We start from the raw sequence: 17,007 nt of genomic DNA, 5'->3' as shown, positions 1-17,007 counted from the left end.
GTGGGAGCAAGCTTAGTGGAAATCTGTGATGACAAATAGCATTTAAAATGAAGTCATTTGAATCTCACCCCCACTTCCTTCTAATCCTTGGGTTTTATGGCTTCTATTTCCATCAAGTCTTTCTTTGAGTAAGACTACTGAAGCACCAGTTTTGAAGAACCACCTAGCTTCTGTTAAAAAAGAAACAACAGGTCCAAAATGGAGTCACTTGTGCTAAGCCCATGTCACCAAACAGAAACTTAATACCTAACCTAACTGCAGTTTGAATCTCCCCCAGGAATGTAGTCTTAACTGGTCAGTTTGGAATTTTTTGGTCAGCACCGATGAGGTAATCTGCCACAGAGACCCTTTTTATCCACCAAAGGAAGATGCTGTAATCTGATCTTTCCTTATCCCTTCCTCTTTCTGCCTATAAAAGCCTTCCATCTTGTACAGCCTCCTCAGAGCTCCTCTCAACTTGCTAGATGGGATGCTGACCGATTCATGAAGCGTTTAATAAAGCCAATTAGATCTTCAAATTTGCTTGGATGAATTTTGTTTTTTAACACCTCCTAGAAGCAATGATTTTACGGTAGCTGTTTTAAAATGCCTCGGAATGTATTATGCTTTTCCATTAAGTATTAATGATTTCAGTTTATGTTAAATGCTTCCTATGTTTTTGTCCTTGGCATTTTCCAAATTGTTTCCTTCAAGAAGAAAATTAGAAAGGCATTAAGATTTCTATGACTTCATAATAAATTCATAAAAAGGTTAAGATCTCAAATGGCTATCCCTTCAATAAAATTATGTTAAGTTGTACAAACGGTTTGGACATGGGACATCACTTTTATGCATTTTCAAAAGCAGCTATTTCGATTTCTAACTGGTGTGGTTTAAAAAATAATTATTGCGATCATTGAGCTATAAACGTGGTTGAGATTTAGAGCCTCCATATAAAACAGTTCAATATCTTTTGGGAAGCAATATTATAAGCAGTGGAATAATTATTTAATTAACATGCATGCAAAGGTAAGGAGTGTATGGGTATACTGCTTATTTCACTTTCTAAAGATTGCAAAATTAGTTAATTAACTAAAGGAAGTACACATGAAAAACAGAAACAGGGCGAGATCCAACATCAGTGTGTATACTGAACACGCCCTTTCATGGAATCCTGCTTAGCTGACGCAGCTTCTGTGCTCTGCCCTTGGCCAAGTGCACGCTGCCCACTCAAGGGGACCCAGCACTCTACAGTATGGTTTATGTAAGACAGAGTACAGATTGAACCATATGCAGCTGGGCACTGAGAGACAGGACGAGCCCAGGCGGGAGCCTGTAAAGTGAGAACAGCACTGAAAAGCAACAGGTCCTATTCTGCAGCTATCTCAGGGGAAACCAATGAACTCAGCTTCCTTGAGCCCTAATTCCCTCATCTACAAAATGTCTTAATGTCCATTTTGGCCTTGAGATTCTAGGAAACAGGGAAGTCACCAAGTTTTTCCTATTTATGTTGTATTTCATCACCGCCACTCCCATACGTGCTGTCATATATGTCACCTCCTCTGATCCTCACTGCTATTACTTGCTGGCATGTTATCCTGCCTCACTCTTGCCCTACCATCTCCGCAGAAATTTCACCCTGTCTCCTGTCTCTCACTCTCACCTATACTTGATTCAGTCCCAAGTATATATAGACGTTTAGCTCTGACTTCTCCTGAACTTCAGTTCTGCTTCTCCAAATTCTAGCTTCCACATGGGTGTCCTATTCTTGGATCAAATGCGACTAGACTTGAAAGAAACTCGTAATCCTTTTCCACAAACCACCCATCCCTCTGAACTTGCACATGTGTGTCTATTACACAGACTTCTCCGCCAGTCAGGCTTGCGACTTTGACATTCCCCTCATCTCCTCCTCACACCTGTTTCCAGTCACCTTCTGATCTTGTCTTTCTATGTCTCACACTCATTCTTCTTTTTTATATTAACCTCCCATCAATCCCTCCAAGATCCTGGGCACATCAAAGTCTAGACTACTGCAGTGGTCTCCAAACGGATGTCCTGATTCCAATCTCCATCCTAATGTTAATATACCAAATTAATCATTAAAAAAACCACTTTGCCTGTGCTAATCTCCTCCTCAAAATCTATATTTGCTTCTCACTGTTACCAGATCCCGTCTAACTCTGCATTCAGTGATCATTAAAATATGATCACTGCTTACCTGAGCAACTCAGAACTTGCCTATACAAGGCCACGTCCATTTCTATTCCCAAGCCTGAAATAGCCAACTCTCTTCCTTCTGTTTGACAAAGTCCATTCCTTCTTCAAGATCTAACCTTGATGACCTCATCTCTCCATGTTCTGGGTGGTCGTCTTGTGAACTTTAGTCGTTATCGCTCATTTGAGAGGCAGGCAAAGCCCAGGAACAAACAGCATGCCAGGCTAGGCATTTACATATAAAAACTCACTTGTTCCTTGACCTTATCTGGTAAGTACAATGCCTATTCCTACTTTACAGGTCAGAGCATGGCTCAGAGAGGTTACTTAACTTGTCTAGGTCACAAAGTTGCCAAGTGCTGGATCCAAACGCGGGCAGTCCAGCCACAGAGTGCAGGCTCCTAGCCCTCACACCACCATCTACAGAAGCATCTTTTGTTACAGAAATCATTCTGTCAGGACTCCCCTGGTGGTCCAGTGGTTAAGAATCCGCCTTCCAATGCAGGGGACGTGGGTTCGATCCCTGGTGGGGGAACCAAGATCCCACATGCTGTGGGGCAACTAAGCCCATGCGCCACAACTACTGAGCCCCACGCCACAACTAGAGAGAGCTTGCGTGCCACAACGAAGAGCCCATGCACCGCAATGAGAGATCCTGCATGCCGCAAGGAAGATCCTGTGTGCCGCAACTAAGACCCGATGCAGCCAAATAAATAAATAAATATTTAAAAAAAGAAATCATTGTGTCAAGTGTCTGTCCCACATGCAAGCTTGTTAAGGGAAAGCACTTTGTCTCTGTTCTCTCTGAACCTCTGACTAGCGAACAGAGATGCTAAGAGACACAGGAAGCTCGCTAAAACACATGGAGACACACACCTTCCTTCTTGAGTTTTCCTACATTATCTTAAAAGCACGGCTACATATTTTGCAGATCAGAAAAGGGGTAATATTCATAATAAAAATACCTTGTACATTTCCATGTTTCAGAATGTGGGCCAGACAATGAAGAAAGGTCTTCTAATGTCATAGCCTCCCTCCATCATTTTCTTTTTTCTTTTCTTCCTTCCTTTGTCATCTCTCAACAAATATTTGTTTTATGCACACTACATGCCAGAAAAACAAACCTCTGTGTGTGTTATTAACATTTCCATCCCAGATGCTGAAAGATGGAGGTGAGTAATATAAAGTCATAAGAAAAGCAATAAAATGACTGCTAAAATTTATTGTGAACATACCATGAGCTAAACATCAGGGCCTTGACAGGTATTTTCCCCCTTAATCCTCATAACAACTCTGTAAGATAATACTATTATTATCTCCATTTTGCATATAAGGGGAATAAGTCAAGAGAGGTTAAGGTCATATGACTCCCAAGGGACAGAGGTGGGATTCCAGCCCTGGTCATTTGAGACTAGAGCTTATACTCCTTTTTTTTTTTTAATTAATTTATTTATTTTTGTCTGTGTTGGGTCTTTGTTGCTGCGCACAGGCTTTCTCTAGTTGCAGTGAGCAGGGGCTACTCTTCGTTGCGGTGCGCGGGCTACTCATTGCAGTGACTTCTCTTGTTGCGGAGCACGGGCTCTAGGTGCATGGGATTCACAGTAGTTGTGGCTTGCGGGCTCAGTAGTTGTGGCTCGCGGGCTCCAGAGCGCAGGCTCAGTAGTTGTGGCGCACGGGCTTAGTTGCTCTGCGGCATGTGGGATCTTCCCCAACCAGGGCTCGAGCCCGTGTTCCCTGCATTGGCAGGCGGATTCTTAACCACTGAGCCACCAGGGAAGCCTTAGAGCTTATACTCTTAAGCTTAAACCTGGACTCCTTCCAGGAGTAGATTTAGCCACATGGCATACAGAGGGCATATGCAAAGTTGGTTTCATTTCCTTTGAAAAGAGTCCCACGAATAGTATCAGAGTCCAATAGGGATGCTCCCAATGTTAGCACAGACTTCACCCAAAAGCATGTGTGTGACTTTTAACAAGTTACTCTCTCAGGGCTTTATTTAATCCATTTGTAAAATAAAAAATTAGCACCAGATCATCTCCAGACTTCCTCCCAGACACAGATCTTCCATTATTCTAAAGAGGCAGCTGTGGGGCAGAGAGAGTTCTCCGGTTTTGGAGTCAGAAGAAGTAGGTTTGTTTTATTAACCAGCACCCTCATCGCAGCCCCCGTCACAGGGCCCTGCATCCATCACTTCTGGCTTGTCTCCTGTTGACTTTAGCTGCCTGGAAAATAAACGGCCAGCCCAGATGTCCTCTGAAAATCTGCCCTCTTAGCAGATTTTTCAGTGCACAGTACGTTATTGTTGATTATAGGTACTATGTTGTACTGCAGGACTGGAGAGCATCTTGCTTGACTGAAATTTTATGCCCGTAGATTAGTAACTTCCTATTTCCCCCTCCCCTCAGACCCTGGTGACCACCATTTCACTCTTTGATTCTATGACTTTGACTATCTTAGGTACCTCATGTAAGTGGATATTTATAATATTTGTCTTTCTGGGTCTGGCTTATTTCACTTAGCATAATGTCCTCAAGCTTCATCCATGTTGTTGTGTGTTGCAGAATATCCTTCTTTTTAAAGGCTGAATAGCATTCCATTGTATGTATATGCCACATTTTCTTTATCCATTCATCTGTCAATGGCTACTTAGGTTGTTTCCACATCTTGGCTATTGTGAATAATGCTGCCATGAACATGGGAGTGCAAATATCTTTTGAGATCGTGATTTCAATTCTTTTGGGTAAATACCCAGAAGAGGGAGTGCTGGAATACACGGTGGTTCAATTTTTTGAGGAATCTCCATACTGCTTTTCCATAGTGATTGCACCATTTTGCATTCTCACCAACACCGTGTATGTAACTACCTAAGAATTCAAGATCAAAGTCTCAATTTCTGAATTCTTTATTGCCCTGTTCTATGGCTGTAGGTTTTGCTCTTTGGCTGTGAGACTTGCACGCAGGTCCAATATTCCCTCGTTGTAAGTTCTAGCTGAAGAGGAGCTATGCCCATAAAGTAACGCACCTGATTTGGAAGGGTGTTCACATCATTCTTTCCCTCCTCTGCATTTTCGGGATTGTTTTGCTAAGCAGCACAATCCATGCCAAGCTTTTTCTTTTCATCTGAAATACAGTCTCTTTATGTTTTCACCCTACAGGCTTTTTTGGAGTAATCTCATCTACTTTGTTGGCATTGATGACGACTATGTTTACATCACTGACTCCCAAATTTCTAAACTGTGTCTCTCACCTGAGCTCCAGACTGAAATAAGAACGTGTTCAGCGCACATGGCTGTAGATCTTCCCAAAGCACTACAACTGTGCCTACTTCAGTATGAAGTCCTCCTCTTCTAACCATGCTCCTGCCCCAGTGCTTGCTCTCAGGGACTGACATCCTCAGTCATCCAAATCAGGGGCGTTGGAATTCCTCTCAAATTCCCTCACGCTCACTTGCCATTAATAACCAAGTGCTGTTTATTCTTTCTTCAAACTTTTCTCAAATCCACCCACTTCCTCCAGCCCCACTGTCACTGCAATAGATGGTCAAGAAGTGTCTTAGCTGGGTAGGTAATAGTGATCTCGAACTTAAGATATATAAAATAGGGATCTTTTTTTATCCTCAGTTCCTCACTTTATCGCGACAGTCACTTTCTTGTGGTGGTCTGGAACCAAACACTCGATATCTCTGAGGTCTGCCTGTGTTACACTACTTATACAAGTTCTGAAGTCAAATGGTTAAAAAAGATCGAAATTAGTCACATCTTAGCCTTGGTGTTTACATTTCTATCAGCCAATATGAACTAAAAGTTTAATCATATCTGCCATCTTATATGCAAATCTTTTATTTTTCACCAACAAAGATATTCCTTTGACACTATCTCATGAGTGGCAATGCTAAATCTGATAACTTACTAGTGGAAAAGAGTATGATCCCTAAGTTACGCTGCACTAGATCCTACTGCGATGATACTGGACACAACAGGGTGGTCTTTGGAGTGAAAAGATTAAAAATGCAAGCTGATCAGAGGCATCTGCTTGCTTTATCTATTTCTGCCAACAATCACTGCATGTTACTTAAAAAGAGGAGATAACGAAATCCATCTTTCAGGCCTTTTGTTTGATCGATTTTTACAATCTCAGTGACTTTGACTACTGCCAAGTTTAAATGCTTCCTGAAAAATTCAGTGAAATTCAGACATTGTGACTATAATTAGAATACTAAGAATAGGACATTATTGGTTCCTCAGTGTGAAACCAGGATCTAATCCAGATGTGTTAGGAAGTTGTTATTTAAAGACTTCTGCTATGGAGTGAAAAAGTATTCATTTGATTATCTCTCTTGATTTTCTTCCTCATGTGGAGGAGGAAAATGATTATTTCTTGTTTTCTTGATAAACACAAGAAAGGTAAATTAAATTCTAGGAATGCACTTACATTTTACCTTAAAAAAATTCTGTACATTTGCATCAGGTTAAATAAAGAAAGAAGACGCTAACTTTCTAATATATTCAACAGTCCAAAACATCATCCTAGGGCTTCCCTGGTGGCGCAGTGGTTGAGAGTCTGCCTGCCAATGCAGGGGACACGGGTTCGAGCCCTGGTCCGGGAAGATCCCACATGCCGCGGGACAGCTGGGCCCGTGAGCCACAATTACTGAGCCTGCGCGTCTGGCCTGTGCTCCGCAACGGGAGAGGCCGCGACAGTGAGAGGCCCGCGCACCGCGATGAAGAGTGGCCCCCGCTCGCCGCAACTGGAGAAAGCCCTCGCACAGAAACGAAGACCCAACACAGCCAAAAATAAATAAATTAATTAATTAATTTTTAAAAAAAAGCATCATCCTAAATGATATAGTCATAACACTTTATGTGTTGGGTATTTTAGGCCCAAAATTATTTTAGCTAAACCACTGTAATGATTTTTTAACATTGTCATTTAATATTAAAAAAAAAAAACCATAGTTACATATGAATTAAGTATGAGTTACATATTTTGAATATGAGGCAGTTTTTTTTTTTTAGTTTATAGTGATGATTCTATAAGCACGTTGATTAAGGATATTTCGAATGCTATTGCTTGACTTTCCACAAATGCCCTTATAATTGCTAGGAAGTCGATGCACAACTGTCCCCCTAGCACACAATGAGCACTACTGTTTGTCGTTGCTGAGAAGGCCTGGATACAGCAGACACTGGGAAGGCATGCACACGCTTGTTCAACAAATGAATGAATAAATGAATGACTTCGCTTCCAAATGGAATTAGGTTGCAGAAATTTATATGCAGAACTAATAAAGTTTGCCTTTTAATTTATGGATAAGGAAGTGCTCACGGCTCTGAGTTGGTTACAGATAATTCTCCTTACTTCAAATGTACCGTCTAGGATGCCCATAACCTTCTCTTGTGTGTTCCCATTTCTCTGGTTTTCTCTTGTCCTCCCCTTTACCATTCTCAGGGACTTCTTTCCTCAGGAAACTCACAGGGCCATTTTCTGTGTGTGATGATTTCACAAGGCCACTTGTTCCTTCATTTGTTGAACCAATATTTAATTCTTTCAGGCCCTGCGGGAGGCCCCAGGAACAAAACAGAACGCTACAAGCAACTTCTGTCTTTGTTTTCAATACATTTTCCCATTTCATTCAAAACCTAACTCAGAAACCAAGCAAACAGAACATAAAACCTGCAAAGACCTCAATCTCTGGACAGACATTCCAGGACGGGACATGTTGCTGATATAAACTCACTCAGTAAGGCCCCAGTGCCATGACAGTGGCTGGTAGATGGAGAGCATTCGATAATGCAGAGCTTGCTAAATACATTTAGTAGATCATCCAACAAATACATATTCAACACTTACTAGGCACCAGGTGATAAAGCTTTGCTGATAAAAAAGAGATCCAAGTTCCTGGCCTTGAGGGATATCAGAGCCTAGAGCAGCTCTGTCCAACAGAGCTTCCAGCGATGATGAAAATGCTCAGCTCTGCACTGTTCACTGCGGTAGCCCCTGGCCACATGTGGCTACTGAACACCTGCTATGCAGCTAGGACAACTTAGGAACTGAATTTTAAATTTTAATTAATTTAAATTTAAATTTAAAACCAAACCAGTGTAAAACATTTTTCTATTAAACACACCTTGTTGTTTTGGTGGGACTACATTTTTCTTTAACTGTTGTACCACATACTCTATTAATCTTCATTGCATGTCTGGCAAATGCATAATTTGTAGTATCTCATTTATCATCTTTTATACTGATTACAGGTTGAAATGATAATATTTTTAATATACTGGGTTAAATAGCATATCATTAAATTAATCTCATCTATTTCTTTTTACTTTTTAAACTGTGGCTACTCAAAATTTTAAATTTACATCTGTGGTTTGAATTGTATTTCTATGGGATATGGCTAATCTAGAAGAAAGCAAGAGAGAGGGAACAAAACCAGATAAGCAAGCAAATAACTATGAAATCTAGAGAATCTTACAAATATCATCATTCTTTCTGCCTAAGTTAAAACCTTATAGGATACCATATGATCCAGCAATTTAACTTTTGGGTATATACTCAAAAGAATTGACAGCAGAGTCTCAAAGAGATATTTGTACCCCCATATTCACAGCAGCATTATTATTCATAACAGCCAAAAGGTGGAAGCAACCCAAGTGCCTATTGATGGATGAATGGATAAACAAAATTCAGTATACACGTACAATTGAATATTACTCAGCCTTAAAAGGCAAGAAAATCCTGACACATGCTACAGCATAAATGAACCTTGAGGGCATTATGCTGAGTGAAATAAACCAGTCACAAAAAGACAAGTACTGCAAAATTCCATTTATATGAGGTACCTAGAGTAGTCAAGTTCATACAGACAGAAAGTAGAAGGGTGGTTGCCAGAGGTTGGGGAAAGGGAAAAATGGGGAGTTGTTTAACAGGTACAGAGTTTGGGTTTTGCAACATGGAAAGAGCTGTGTGGATGGACGGTGGTGATGCTGGCACAACAAGGTGAATGTCCTCAATGCCACTGAACTGCACACTTAAAAATGGTTAAGATGGTAACATTTGTTATGTATATTTATTGCAATTAAAAAAATTTTTAAACCTTATAGGGAAAGTAGCTATATTACTCCAGTAAGATTGAGTGTATTTCTAGGTATTATGGGGTCAATGAAAAAGATCAAATTTAACAGAGTTCATATTAGCTTATCTGTATGTTCCCACATGAACATTTTAAAATGGCAGGGAAGTCAGCAGATTAGGTGCAAAAATGGACAAAGTAAACAAGAGAAAAATGCATTAAATAAAGTCAGGTTTGAATGTGGTATTTTGTCTCAAATTATCAATAAAATAGAAAGCTGTGTTTTCAGAGAAGCCTTGGGTGGAATTGCATTTCAGGGATATTCTTGAGGAGGAAAGGACCACATTTGACAGAGAAATACACATTGTTTCTGTGCAGTAAGAAATGTGTTACAGATTTACAATCATGCTAATAACTCCATGGTGAAGATGTATAAGCAAAGGCAGGCAAGCAAAGATAGATTCAGGAGACATTCTGTGAGGACTCAAACGAGGTAAAGATGCTCAAACAAAGGCATGGGCCATGGTCAGGATCATCGTCTATAAGTGGTTCAAGAGGCCAAGACACTGATGATCATGTGGAACACAGATTAAATATGCTTTCTCGAATCAGTAATGTAGTAATTCGTGTAGTAATCCCTCGGTATGAACGCGTGATCAGTTTACTCAGCTGTTTCTGAAGGCATCCCCTGGCTCTGGTCTTCCCCTTCCTGGCTCTCTCTACTTCAACCTAAGGCTCTGCCCCCTTCAGAGTTCCTCCAACTGTCACTCAAGTCATAACCTCACTTCTGGGGTGAGCAGCCTGCAGGTGTTTCTTATTTCCTCCTAGTCTCCTGGCTTCTCTCCTGTCCTACAAATCGTCTTATCGGGGATTTTCAGTGAGATAATAGGATAATTTATACCATTGATTACTGTATTGCTCAGCTCAAATGACTACATTCCCTTCAGAAGGTTTTCAGTGACACAGTGTACAAGTATATCATTTACAGTTGATTAAAATGGCTGTGATCATTTCTATGGAAAAAAAAAAGTTGGGCGTCTGTTCCTTTGGTTAGAAATACAAGTTCATTGTTTTCTCTGTGGGAAAATCAGGTATGACTTAAGACTCCTTTCACAAGAAAGCCACAGGATCACCTATATTCTATTTCTGTGGGCATTTTTAATCCTTTGTTAGTATAAGTGCAACTTATAACTAATCAAAACATGCATTGACCTAGAATGCTCGGGAATGGAGCAAATCAGGTCAGACAAAAGTGTAGTTACTATTATATTGACTGATATACACACTTCGGATGCCCTTTGGTGCAACTTCCACAATAAATTCAAACTAGCGTGAGCCTAATTTTGTTGAGAACTGCTTTGGCTTATACTGCCTTAATAAGCTCTATCATATACCTCCTGAAAGTCCATTTTTATTTGAGTTATTTTCCATTTTAATTGGGAATTCCTTGTGGCTTTCTTATAGAATATTTAAGATGAAAGACTGAAGTAATTTTTGGCTAACAAAATTACAAAACTTTTCTTTATTTTATCTTGTGGATAAAAGGGACACATGTATGTTGTTCAAGAATCAACCCAGATAAAAGTTCTTCTTTTTCAGTTTTACAATGAGCCACGCTGCTTTAAGGTAAAGTCTATTGTGATGCAGCTAAAAAGAATATTTCTCCTCTACCACCTAAAGAATGTTTCCGGCCTCAATTTTGTGCAAATAAATCCTGTTCTGTGCACCATAACAGCAATCCAAATTAAACATGCGGAGGGACTTTCCAGGAGATGTTTTCATACCTGCACTTTGACCATGTGGGGTGACATGGCAATTTCTCCCACATTAGCTATTTATCGTTTTAGATTTGTTTAGCTTGCATACACATACTGTTTGAAATGCAGTGTTATACAATGAAATTTAAGGGAGTTTTGAATAATGTGACACAGATGTGCTGCTATTCATTCTCTATCATAAATTCGACTAGCTGGAAAATGAAGTTTGTTTAAAAATAAACTCTTCAGGACTCCTTTTAATGAACAGCCCATGTGTCTGTCTTCCATTTTGTGGATGGCAACATGCATCTAAGATAACTTATTTCATTCACTGACAAATACTGTTCTGAAACCACAAACCCGGAGAAGATGGGTTATTTTTTTAAATAGATTTCATTAACATAGTTCAGAGAGTCAATGCTTCAGGAAAGCTGTTTAAAAAAGCAAACACCCCAGAGATGGATTGCCTGGGAGGCCGAAGCAGAAGACTGGTAGTTTAGAACCAGAGCATGGATAAATGCGAGACATCGTTTATACCAACCTGGACCATCTGGGTATAGAATGTGAGGAATGAATGTTTTACTTATTTTTTCATCAAAGCCCTGGGGCCTGTGTAGGACTGGATGTGGATCACAGGTCTGGGTTCCAGTCTCAACTCTGTTGTTTTTAGCTAACCAAGTGACCTTGGCCAAGTCACATATACTAGGCAGTGGGAAATGCTGAGGCTTTGCTGTCACTCAGACGGAGACCCAGTGCTGTGCTTGTCAGTGTTTAACAACTGGCTCTCCAGGAACAAGCAAACAAATCAACCAACTCTGGTTTGTAACGTTTGTCAATTTCTGTGGTGTAAATGCTCCCACCACGGCCCGTTGAAGTCACCGACATGACCTCACTGAGCACAGAGCTGGGAAGAGAAAAGCACAAACGGTTCACTCCAGACATCTCCCCAGACAGCACAGGCTCAATGCCACTGCCTCAGTGCCATTTCTGGCTCCACCAGTTAACACATGGGGTCAAAGGCAAGTTATTTAACTTCTCTACATCTTGGTTTTCTAATTTTTAAAATGTTGACCATAAACAAAGTTTACAAGGCCATTTTGAGGGTAAAATGGAAGGCACTGAGCACAGAGCCTGAAATAGCAGGTCTCGGTACACATCGATTCCCTGACATAATGATTCTGTCTCTCTCCCTCCTCCTTTTCACAGGCAAACTTTTCAAAAGAACCAGTTCGTATTTGTTCTTATTTGTTCTCTACTCCCTCACTAAACCCATCGCTATCTGGATTTCACTAATAGAACTCTTGAAAAGTAATTTCTTTGTGGTGACCAGCAGATATGTTTCCCCAACTCCAATGGACATTTCTTAGGTGCTTATTTTATTTGATTGCTCTGTGGCATTTGACATGCTTGACCAATTCCTTCTTCTTTCTGTCTTTTTTCTTCTCTTGGATTCAGAGACAGAGAATCCTGCTGATTCTCACAAGACAACCTAGATCTATCCTAGGCTGTAGCCTCTGGTTCCTCTTACTGTGTTCTTTGTTCACATTAGGGATTTTCCAAGGACTCATCCCTGCCTCTTTTCTCACACCCCCGTGTCCCTTTGGGCAGCTCGTTCATAACCAGGGCTTCAACTCTTATCCAGGTACCAACTTGAAAGGCAAGCCTGCATCTCAGATCTCTCTCTGGAGCTCCAGGCTTGTAACGCCTGCTGCTTATTTAACATTCTTGACATTTCTGCCTTTATATCTCATAGGTCACACTACAATCAACAAAGATATAACTCAATTTATCATTTTCCCCACCAGACCTGTCCCTCCTCCTGTGTTCCCTACATAGGATGCACTATTCATCTTATTTCTTAGGCTGGAAACCTAGGAGTCATCCTTCTCTACCTCCCATATCCAATCAAACAGGCCAATTCTATCTTGTAAATATATCTGCATTCATTTCCTTAGCTTCCTCGATAATGACACTGTCTTAGTAAAGACCCCTCAGACCTTCATCCTTTCATTCTTTGATAATTAAAGTGATATACCACCTGATTTCCCTGCCTTCAGTCAATTCCCCTTCCAATCCACACTTCCTCTGGAGGATTTTTATAAAATGCAAATAGATCATGTAATTCCTTGCCCTTCATTAGCTCCCCACACCTACGGCATAAAGGCCAAACTCCACAGAAGGGCAAAATGGCCCTTGTTAATTCCGGCTCATGCTTATTTTTCTGGCCACATCTCTTGCCTCTTGTCTATTTATGACTATATCCTGTCTTACTTAACCACAAACCTTTCTCTCAATAGGCCATGCTTCTTCTTGTCTTTACCTCTCTGGAAAGCCAGCCCTTCCCCTTTTCCTCTAGTGAATTCTAATTCTTTCTTCAAGGATCAGCTCAAGTCTCCCCTCTTCCAAGAACCCTTCTTTGAAATCCTCAGGACACCTAGTACATGATTCTCTAAAAAGCACTCTTCACACTGGATTATAATCATCTGTATGCATTTGTTTTTCTCCCCCAGAAAGTGAATGAACATTAATGCCATATCTTATTCACCACTGCATCTCCGGTATCAAGCACAAAGCCTGGACTGCAAAAATGTTTAGCAAATTGAATGCACCAACTTCTAAATGCCTCCTCAGATTCCTTCTCTGCCCTCTTTGTGGTGCTAAATGAGATGGAATCAAGACAAGAGTTTTTTTTTTTTAATTGAGATATAATTGACATGTAATATTATATTAATTTTAAGTGTACAACATGATTCAATATTTGTATATATCACAAAATGATCATCACAGTAAGTCTAGTTAACATTTGTCACTGCACATGGTTACAAACTTTCTTTTTTTCTTGTGATGAGAACTTTTAAGATCTACTTTCTTAGCAACCTTCAAATATGTTATATAGTATTATTACGTGACAAGAGCTTTTGTAAGCTATGAACAAGTTAGGATGGTATGCATTTTCAACCTTGATTCTAACTGGAATAATGATTTTCAAAGTGAGAATAAAACATGTAGAATATTAAAAAATATTAAAATCCAAGAAATGATAGACTTTTCAAGAATGATAGTTTACTTAACAAATACGTTTAAGGTTGCAACACAACCTGCCTGCTAACTTCATGTTTACTGTTGGTCACCAGTAATGAGAACAATGACAAATTAGGTCTTCTCATGTTTATTTTTGAGGGTTTTTTGAGGTATAAGAACTGTGGCAAAAGTATTACAAAATAGTAATAGCACAGATGAAAATAACGCTAGATATGCATCCACTTGAAAATTTGCGTTCAATAAATGAGTAACGTGTAAGAAAATGAACATGCTATTCCCGCACAGATGGAAGGATTTATTCAGTATCTAACTTTTAAAAAACCTGAATGACTGCATGTTCAATGTGTGTTTAAAAGTTTTAAAATGGAGGTGCTATTTCTGTTTTAGAACATTTCACAGAAGTGAAAAGCCCAGTCAAAGAGTAAGTAGCAAGATCTAAACTTGCAAAGCAGATGTTCTACCATTTGCTGAATTTCCAATAATAAATTCCACCTTTTAAGTTGAGAAAAAAATAGCATTGTTCTTTTTACCGGTTACTTTTTGCAAATTATGCAAATGAAAAAAACATCTTGAATTTTAGGGATGTTCTAATGTCATAAATGAAAAGAAGGCAAATTCATTTTGAAACACTCATTATCATCTATACTGATGACTCCATTCTCTGGTCCACTATGGCTATTCTTTACTTAATACTTAACTGGATTTGAAAGTGTTCTCCTTTTTGGAAAAATTGGAACAATATATATTTAACAGATGGCGTCTGTATAGCCTACCCTAGTAAGCCCTCTAATTTATCTTTTTCTAAATAATAATTTTATGGAGCACCTTTCTCTGTGAGAATTCTTTGTATTTTTTGCTGTGTTGCTTTTTAAAGAGCAAGAATTCCTTGACCTCAAAAGGGATTTTTCTCCTAATAAGATAAAAACACTTCAAACTCAATAAAGGTTTTAGGTAGAAATCTATGAAATATAGCTGGGTTTTTTTTTCTTTTTTTTTTTCTATTTTTCTGGTGAGGACATTGGGTCCTTAAACTAATCAAGGGAGAATAGATAATTGATGATATCAGGAACATGACTCCTAACATTTGTCTATTTACCATTACACCACCACATATTTTTAATATTCTTTACCAACCCAAATAGCCAAATTTAGCTTTGATGTTGCTGGCCATGTTTTATGAATTTGACATGGGTTTCCAAATCCAATGTCAGGAGGCATATGCTTTGAATTTTTTTTCAAAAATGGCTAAGCTTACCATAGCTTTTCAAAAATGATATCAGGTTATACATATCCTCTTGTGACTCATTCCTGGCTTATCGAAAACAGCATCATACTTGAAATGACAGCTGGGGTTGCAATCAGGGTGCAAACAACAACTTTTTCCCCCAAAGAGCTAAATATCCTATAGAACAATTTTATTTCACAGTCTTAGCCCTATTAGCTATCTGCTCTACTAAGCAACTCAGTCTAAACTGATTTAGCTAAGTTTTGGAACATGATTCATTCAGTTATATAATGGGAGCCATTTAGAAGGCTTTATTTTGTGTTGATCTGTACACACAGAGTAGAACCATTTCAATAAAGTAATAATGGTAAGTAGAATCATAGACATAAAATTGGAAAGAACTTTAGGAATGATCCAGCCAAACTCTTCATGAATCTCTTATCAACATCCCTTGCAGGTGATGGCCCAACCTTTGTACAGTTTTACTCACACAATCTCATTCTTTCCAGTCCTGGAGAGGTTTCCTTGTTAGAAAGTTATTTATTTTTCTGAGTAAAAACTTACCTCTGTAACTTTCATCTTAGTGCAAGATTCTTTAAACGAAGAATTAACCAACTTTACCTACCCAAAAAGTGAGGGTCCTGGAAGTCCCTATTTTAATGGGGAATTTTTTTTTTGTCTACAATATTTTCCTTCTAAATTCTTTCTCCCATACTGGGAGATAGACCCAATATAAGCAAAAGGGTGTGAGGTGTATTGTCTAATACAGCAGGCAGGACATAGAATCTGAGAAGAATGAACAACAAATGATATAAAGAAGTCCAGGCAGGAAGTGAGAAGCAGGGATGCCCATGATGTTCCTGGTATCTCAGGCACATGCTTTATAAAGAGGCAGACATTCATTCTAGCACCACAAATTGAACATGGTGATATTTAGGACCACATTGGCAAAGGTTATGTCTCAATTTTGAAAACTCAGACTATCTTTACAAATGTAGATTTCCCGAGGGCAGGATTTGTGTTCTTTGAAATGAGGAGCCAAAAAAATTTCCCCAATAATTTGAGATCTGTCCATTAGTTCTCCTTGACTTCACTTTCTCATAGAAAGTTTCTTTCACTTTCTCATAGAAATTGGACACATTGACGAGCTGTGAATCAGTTGGGGAAAATTAGCTCCATTAATAAAGGGAGTTTCCTCAGAACCCTGGTGATTAGTGTTTCCCGTTGCCTTAAAAAAGATTTTCCAACTGTTGAAAAATATTTTATTAAGCAAGAAACCTAATACAGTATCAAACTGACTAGCACTTTGATTTAAAAAGAAAGCTTAGGAATGGGGGACACTGGAAAGAATAAGGAATGAAGAAATCTGAGTTCTTTTCCTGCCTCTCTAGTCCTTTGTGTCACCTTGGTCACACAGCATATTAGAATCTATGAGCATGGAGGGAACTTAAAGAGGCATCTGGTTTAACACTTTGGCCAGTTTAGCTTTCTTCCCAACTATAAAGTTTCTTTAAGCCCATACCTACAGGATCATAGCAATAGCGTTTCAGAAACAGTATAAATAATTTCCCCCCAAGGATCAATAATAGAGGTAAGCACAGCTGTGAGGACACCAGATACTTTCTTGCCTTCACATTTTTTTTTGGTATTCATGATCAGGGTTTAAAAGAGCCACAAGGAGAATGCAAACAATAACATCTAAGAGGGAAATC

At 39.3% G+C, this 17,007-nt stretch overlaps 1 protein-coding gene across 2 annotated transcripts in view; it reads right to left on the bottom strand.

Annotated features, from left to right (window-relative positions):
- Window positions 1-17,007, bottom strand: part of CHST9 (carbohydrate sulfotransferase 9) — a 202,526-nt gene that overhangs the window by 109,077 nt on the left and 76,442 nt on the right. The window lies entirely within an intron of this gene.

This window comes from Eubalaena glacialis, chromosome 15 (assembly GCF_028564815.1).
Source record: "Eubalaena glacialis isolate mEubGla1 chromosome 15, mEubGla1.1.hap2.+ XY, whole genome shotgun sequence".
Classification (NCBI taxonomy): Eukaryota; Metazoa; Chordata; class Mammalia; order Artiodactyla; family Balaenidae; genus Eubalaena; species Eubalaena glacialis.
This window is presented reverse-complemented; position numbering and strand designations above follow the sequence as displayed.